The following is an 8,425-nucleotide window of genomic DNA, read 5'->3' as shown; positions in this document are numbered from 1 at the left end:
CACCTTTTCCTTACACTTTAAAGAGTCCCAAGAGAGATCGACTGCAGAACAAAACTGGACAAAGAGTACATTTGGTAACCATTTTATTTCTCAATTACCAACCTAAACGTATGGAAAAGATTTGCGCGCTATCCGATTTACACAACAATTATGCTTCAAAAGTTTAGAAATAAATAACTTTTTTTTTCTTGGACTCATTAGTTCGTCTACCAATTGTAATTGGTGTCAACTAACGAGTTTGCTCCATGGCTTGCCCTTAATTACTGATAAAAGCTAAATTGCAACTCTAGCCAATCAGAAACTAGTTTATTCATGAGAGTATAGTATTCTTTTAAAAGCTCTATTTGTCCTAATAAGTGGTTTTGTGTTTGGCTGAAACCTTCCATAAGCCCCTTTAACATAAGCAAAGGACTCTTAATAACTATATACAGTGAAGGAATATCATTACTGCCCTCATTCAAACAAATGAAACAAAGGGAACGTTTTATAAATTTTAAATGTATACATCACGGTTTTACCAAACGCTGAAATCCCCTCCATCTGGTGGGAAGTAGATATTAGGATCCTTAAGACAGATTTTGAAAATTTGTTTCCTCCTCCAAAGTCTAATCCCCCCCCGCCGCCCCGCCTCCCCAAAGTATCCCCAGCCTTCTGAAACAGGCGGTTAGAAATAGGAGAAACCTAATAGTCATGAGGCATGTTAGATCCTAATGGTATAAACAAGGTTTGGCTCAGGCCGAAACCCCACATTAAAAACAACAGACGCCCTGGAAACAAGAGTGTTAAGAGCTAGAGCATGGAGGAATCCTGTGCCAGGGAGGCCTCGCAAGGGCAAAAGCCTAATTGCAGGATTCGTCGTCCTAAGACAGCCCTCATGGTTGTTGTTTTCAGAAAATAAAACAAAGCTCTTCAGAATTACTAGAAATTCTGAAGACAGGTTCCCCCTCATAATAATTAGGATGCTTTTGGTTACAGTGATCAGAAAGCCCAGTTAACGTAGGTAGCATAACAGGGCATTTATTTCCTCACAGAACAAGAAGTTAGAGATCAGCAGTTTCTGGTTAGATTAATTCAGGCACCACCAACATTATTCAAGACACAGGTCCTTGTTATTTTTCCCCCCCACCCTTTGCCTCAGTCAGTGTATCGGTGACTCCTCTGATGGTCACAAGAGGCTAAGGCAGGTCCAGGCATCTCATCCTCAAATCGCAGCTAAAGGCAGAAGAGATACAGCTTAGTGAACAATTTGTTGTCAAGGTAAACAACAGCGTGTGTCAAACACTTAAAGAGATTATTATTGAAAGGTAACCATTCTCAGTGACTTTAGTCAAAAGTGAAGGATGAATGAGAGCGTGGATCCAGAAGAAAAAGTTGAGCATGCGGGGAGCGGGGAGGGGTGCAGTCTGTTGTAATTTCACATCACCCCTCAATAAAGGGGAGCATATCCAGGCATCGGCAGCGAGTGTAGACAGCCAGGTGACGAGGAGGAGGGTGGGACCAGGGTAGTCTCTGCCTCTAACTGGAGAGTGATCTCTACTGCATCCTGGACCTGAGCTCCCTTCCTGACCTCACTATGAGATGTGGGGGCGGGACCAGAGAACCCCTAATATCCCTTCTCATTCTGGAATTTGATAGATCTTCCCCTTTTCCCTGCCATCTGGCACATCTCCTTTGTCTCTGTTCTTCAGCTGATGGAAATGGTATGCCAACTTCTCCTCCTGCCTTCAAATATTCCTTACCTGTTAACTCTTTCTCCTCAGACTGAATTAACAGAGCCCCAAGGGCAAGAGAGCGCTGTGCCTTTTGCATTCTCTTGTATTCATTGAGCTATTATTTACTGAGGGCCAGTGCTCTGCCCTCACACATAGTACTCTATCCTTATTTCCTTATTGGTCTTGCTCCAGCAGCCAATAGTGTCTGCAGACTTTCTTTAGAGAGACAAAGTAGTGTTTATTATTATTATTACCATTAATAGTAGTAGTAGCAATAGTAGTAGTAGTATGAGGCCAGGCCTAGTCCCACAGGCACAATTCTGTGAATAAGGCAGCATTCCCTGCTTCCCATCACCAACCACTCATTTTATAAGCACAACTGCTACATATGACAGCAGAGTGAGAGGAAGTAAGAGAGGCTAGTTCCTATAAATTGCCTTGGTCTTAGAGACAAATGACAATTTAATGTTTTACTTGAAGGGACATTATAAAGGCATGTGAGAGGGGTTTCACATGAGAATGAAGAAAGAGAAGCTGAGGGATACAGAAATGTCAGTTTATGTGATAATTCTCTTGGACAAATAATTTTTTTTAAATCTCTAACATCATTTCTCCTCAAAACTTGGCCAGGAGTAACTTTTAGCTTTTGTGTGACCAATGTGTGTTTACTCTTCTAAGGTTGACAAGCAGGTGGCTCTAGTATTTTAGAGGGGGAAAAGCTATGCAGACAATTCCTTTTTCACTTGGCAGCATCTTTATTCGGTTTTAGAAGTCTTTGGTGTATAAGGCTTCTTGAAGACGGGAGTGATTATTTTGTGATTAAAAATATACAAATGCCTGAGCATCGGTTCGGCTTAGGATCAATGGCAACAGCAAAAAGAGCACCAGATCGCTTTGCCACATGTGCCAAATGTGGTACCAGCTCCAACTGTGATGAGGTGTGGGGTTTTTATGGGAAAATAAAAAGCATTATGGCAGACGCTGTTTATTGCCCAGACAATAACCATCTTCCTGCTCCTAGTTCTCTGCTAATGTAGTCCCAATTTTCAAGCCAGAGATCCATTGATTCCAGGCAAGGTGTTTCTTTCTCCCAGACCAGGGATTTGATCATGATTGGTCTAGGGCTGAGCATAGAACCTTGTTTTAGCCAATGAGACATAAGGAGGAAGGAAGTTCACTGGGCACTCTTTTTCCAATAAAGACATCTTGCCAAATCAGTCATCTATTTACAATCATCATCTTAGCTTCTCAGCACCACTTAAAGGTCTTACTCCTGTCCTCCTTTGGGACATTGTATTCATATGGTCTCTGGTTTTCCTCCCACTTTGTTGCCTCCTGCTTTTCAGGTCCTACACTGGGCTCTTCCTTCTCTTCATGACCGTAGGGCTCAATCATTGGCCCTTTTTGAATCACTCTCTATGGTCTCATTCATGGTTTAATAGCTTCTTATATTGATAACTTTTTTCTATAGCTCAGACTGCTCCCATAAGCCCCAGAGGTAAATATCTAACTGACTTCTCAACTTTACCACATGGATGTTAAATGGAGATTTCAACCTTATTATTATGTTTAGGTCCAAAAGAGAACCTTGATTTAACCCATAATCCTGCCTCTTTCCCAGCTTTCCCCATTTTGGGAAAGGGCAACCAGCATTCTAGCTCATGCCAGAAAACTAGAGATCATCCTTATTTTGTCCTTTCTCTCCAGTTCCCCACAGATGGAATCAGCTATGTTCTTAACACTGCCTGTAAGGTATATCTGGAATCCTGCACTTCTCACCATTCCCACCACTCACCACACCAACTTTTTCTTGCACTGCAGCAATTTCTTTATTACTCTCTCACTTCTACTTTTGTCTCCTGTGTCAGTTAGAATTGATTCCAACTCTATATTTTAAAAATTAACAGTGGCCTAAACAACGTAAGGTTATTTCTCTCTCTCTCTCATATTAAGTTTGGAAGTAACTATTCCAGCTTCCAGCATGTTTGGGCAACTTCATAGTGTCATCAGAGACCCACCTTTCATCAGGGTTTCTATCTTTCTGCTCCATCATCTCAGTAAAAGTCTTCAGACTGGTACATTACTTCCAAACTCAATTTTATCTCATGGTGAAACTTTAGCCATTAGGTCTGCAGGGGGAATTATCAAAGACAAAAGAAATGGTCCCTGCCTAGTTGAATCAGCTCTCTTTAAGCACTTTCCTAAAAGTCCTATCTGCACTTTTAATTTGCCACATTTTAGTCACATGGTCCATGGAGCTGCAAGGGAAGTTTGTGAATTGTAGTCTTTTATTCTAGGCAGCAATACATACAGTTTAATTTGGGGGCTTCTATTTCTAAGAGGAAGAAGAGAGAGTATCCCAGGGTAAACTTGTAGTGATTTTGCCATACATTTCTTTCATCAATTCTTCCCCAAGAGCCAGCCAATTTCAAATAAAATCTGATTACGACATCACTCAGTTTAACACTCCAATAGCTTCCCATTGTGCTCAGATTAAAATCTAATGGTTCTGTCTCTCTCCGGCATCATCTGCTACACATTCTGTTCCTACTGCTCCATGCTAGCAATGCCAGCTTACGTTGAGTATACCAGGCTTATTCCTACCCCAGAGCCTTTGCAATTGCTGGTTTCGCTGCCTGAAATGTGCTTCCTTCAAACCTTGACATGTCTCAGAACTCACTTCATTCAGATAGTCTTGCCTGGTTTCCTGATGTCATTCTATAAACTGATTGACTGCAGGCCAATGATCAGTTTTTGTAGTGCTTAGAAAATCTTACTTTTTGCATATCCACCAATATCATATCAAATACACCCCACAATAAATACAATTTGAGTGTTCTTATATAAGCATTGAATGATATTGCAAGTGTCAAGTTAATCAGTTACCTTTGTGAACATTTTTCAGTTTTGCTTTTGCACTTTGGAGCCACTAAACTTTTTACTCCACGTATCTAACTATTTTTTTATATAAACTCGAAAACTTATATCCACGGAGCATTGTGTCATAGGGCATATTGGGTAAAACTTCCCTGTAGGGCTGTAAGTTTTACCCCAAGCAACACACTGAAAGTGTTCTGGCTATAGACACTTCCTCCATTTTTAAGGCATCATAATGAAAAGACTTTTAATAAAAATTTTACAACTGATGTTACTTCTACTATGACAGTCTGATTATTAAATAATGGTTTTAGAATAGGGTTTGTCAGCCTCAACACTATTGATATTTTGGGTAGGATAATTCTTTGTTGTAGGGGACTTTCTTATGCCTTATGTGATGTTTAGTAGCATTCCTGGTCTCTATCCACTCAAGCCAGTAGTGATTCTCTGCCCCCTTCCCCCCCACCCCTTTGTGACAACCGAAATTGTATCTAAATATTGCCAAATGTCAACTTGGGGTAAAAATTATCTACAGTTGAGAGCCATGAGTTTAGAAACTAAGGTTGCACAAAGCTATTAAATGAAGCCCATATACTGATTTATTGGGAGAAAGGGAATGGGCCGTGAATGGTTTCTTTAACTTGTCAAGCTTCGGAGGATTCCAAGTTTTGAGCCTCAGCTTGACACTGATCTTGTGCAATCACTTGACTTTTGTGATTTGAGTTTCTTCAACTTTCAAATGGAGGCCATGGTACCTATTATACCAGGTTGATAAGAAGATAAAATGAGTTGCTCTATGGAAAGAACCCAGCCCGGGATCCAGCACACACCGACAGGTCCAGTATTTGTTAGTCTCCCATCTGAGTTAAAAGTAGAAAGATCTGAGTGAAAAACAATACTGTGGCTATTTCTGGCATAAACTCAGTGTGTCAGAAGGGGAATCGTGTGAGGTGGAAGATGATGTGTGGAGGAGTGTCCTACCCAACTTCTCAGAACAGACAGGAATTTATAGTTGAATTGATAGTTGTCAGGACACATGAAAACCCAAAAAAGCTGTCAAAGGCACATGAACTCAACAATGTAAATTTCTACCCTGGTTCTATCTGCCTCAGATATTCAAAATATATGCAAAATCTGATCACTCCTCATTTCCCTTCTGCTATCACTGTGGTTCAAGCCACAATCATCCCTTGTTTGAGTACTGACTGCCAGAGCCTCCTGTCTGGTAGTCTCTTTGCTTCTGCTTTAATTCATCTGTAGTTTGTTCTCAACACAGCAGCAGGAGTAATGCCTTTTAAAATGCAAATCAGACTCTATCTCTTTTCTGCTCAGAACCCTCAAACAGTGTCCCTTCTCAATGCAGGTGAAAACCCAAGCCCCTGTTTGCCCCAATCTAAACTTGATCTCCTCTCCTGCTATCCCCAGAACCCCTGCCTCCTTCCTGCCTTTCAACTCTGCCAGCACGTATATCCTTAGGGCATTTGTCCTGCAGAGGCTTCTTCCTGGAACCCCATTTCCCTCAAATTCACAGTTCCTTGACTTCCTTTAGGTCTCTGTCCAAATGTTATCATGAGATCTCCCCTGACTCACCTACATAAAATTGTAATCTACCACCAGACCCATTCCACTGGGTCCCACTGCTCCCTCTCATTTTTATCCTGTTTCATTTTTCTTCACGGAAGGTACCACTGTTTAACATACAATAATTTATAAACACCATGAGGGCAGGGGCTTTGATTTTTTGCTGTTCTATCTGGAGCACACTAAACACTAGTTGGCACATAGTAGGTGCTCAATAAACGTTTTTTTTTGAATAAAAAAAATAAACAGAAGATAGTAAAATTGTCATGGAGGTAAAAAGAAAAACAAAGAAAACCGTGAGTCTTTTTGCACTATAAGACAATTGATATGGATCTTTCTCTATTTTTTTTTTTAGAGAGAGATTTGGAAGGGAGAGGAGGAGTGGGGAGAGAAAGAGAGAGAAACATCCATCAATGTGAGAGAGACACATCAGTTGATTGCCTCCTGCATGCACCCTGACTGGGGTCAGGAATTGAACTTGCACAGGTTTTTTTGTGTCCTTGACCCAGAATTGAACCCTCAACGCTTTGGTCTGTTGGCCAGCACTCTAATCACTGAGCAAAACTGGCCAGGACAATCTGGATCTTTCAATGCCATTGTGTCTACCAAGCTCATTCTTCCACTGCCTTCCTAAACATTTGGTCATAATAACTCTGACATGTGTAAGTAATACCCTCCTGCTGCAGTTAGGGGCAACCGGGCGGGCAGGGAGCGGGGAGTTGGGGGTAACCAGGCCAGCAGAAGGGACAGTTAGGAGCAACCAGGCAGGCAGGAGGGGGCAGTTAGGGGCAATCAGGCTGGCACACAGGGGCAGTGAGGGGTAATCAGGCTGGCGGCTGGGGCATTTAAGGGTGACGAGGCAGGCAGGCAGGTGAGAGACACAAGATGGCTGCCTATGACCAGGCCCGCAGGTAGATTAGTGAGGGATGACCAAACAGCTGAACAAACAGGCTGCATGGGGCAAACAGGCCAGCGGGGGCGGGGGGGACATGAGGGGTGACTAGGCTGGCAGGGGAGGCAGTTGGGGCAACCAGGCCGGCAGGGGGGGGCAGTTAGGGGCAATCAGGCTGGCACACAGGGGCAGTGAGGGGTAATCAGGCTGGCGGCTGGGGCATTTAAGGGTGACGAAGCAGGCAGGCAGGTGAGGGATTAAGAGCCAGAGGTCCAGGATTGTGAGAGGGATGTCTGACTGTTGGTTTAGGCCCGATCCCCAGGACTGGACCTAAACCGGCAGTTGGACATCTCCGATGGGTCCCGGATTGGAGAGGGTGCAGGCTGGGCTGAGGGGACCTCCCCCCTCATGCACACATTTCATCCACCAGGCCTCTAGTCCTATCTAATAATAGACAAACATGGTAATTGACTATACCTTCGCTACGCCTCCCATTGGCTAATCAACACGGTATGCAAATTAACTGCCAATAAAGATGGCAGCTAATTTGCATACTGCAGGCAGGGTGAGTGCAAGCTGCCATCCTAGGCCACAGGCTGGCCCCAGAAGCCCCAGAAAGCACCCCGAAGCCAGTGATCGGGGGAGATGGGGGTTCCCCTGCTCAGGCCTGACACCTCTGGTGGAGGCATCAGGCCTGAGCGGGGGGCCGATCCTGTGATCGGAGGGTGATGGAGGTTGACGCCTCTGGCTGAGGCATCAGGCCTGGGTGAGGGCAGAGCCGATGATGGGAGGGAGATGGGGGTCAATGCCTCTGGCCAAAGCATCAGGCCTAGGCGAGGAGTCGATCTGGAGATCAGAGGGAGATGGGGTCAATGCCTCTGGCCAAGGCATCAGGCCTAGTCAAGGGCAGAGCCGGTGATCAGGGGGAGATGGGGGCCCCCTGCCCAGGTCTGAAGCCTGGGCCAGAGGTGTCAGGCCTGGGGGTTGGGGGGCAAGCTGGCGATTGGTGTGAACTACAAAGGAAACACCTTTTCTGACCGCTCATTGGTTAAGGTTACTGTATGCCACTGGTAATATTCTTAGTAACTTGGGTAATAAGAATCCAAAAAGGTGATCTAGGGATTTTCCTGGTGAAAAAAACAAAGGTCCGCTGCTGGACGGCTAAGAAATGTCATATCCTGCCCTAGCCAGATGGCAGGGTCTGAGTTCAATTCTGACCAAGGGCATGTACCTAGGTTGCAGGCTCTTCCCTGGTCGGGGCCCAGGTCAGGACTCATTCAGGAGGCAACCAATCAAAGTGTTCCTCTCACTTTGATGTTTCTCTCTGTCTTTCCCTTTCTCTTCCACATTCTCTAAAAATCAA

The sequence above is a fragment of the Myotis davidii genome, unplaced genomic scaffold (genome assembly GCF_000327345.1).
Source record: "Myotis davidii unplaced genomic scaffold, ASM32734v1 scaffold156, whole genome shotgun sequence".
Lineage (NCBI taxonomy): Eukaryota > Metazoa > Chordata > Mammalia > Chiroptera > Vespertilionidae > Myotis > Myotis davidii.
This window is presented reverse-complemented; position numbering follows the sequence as displayed.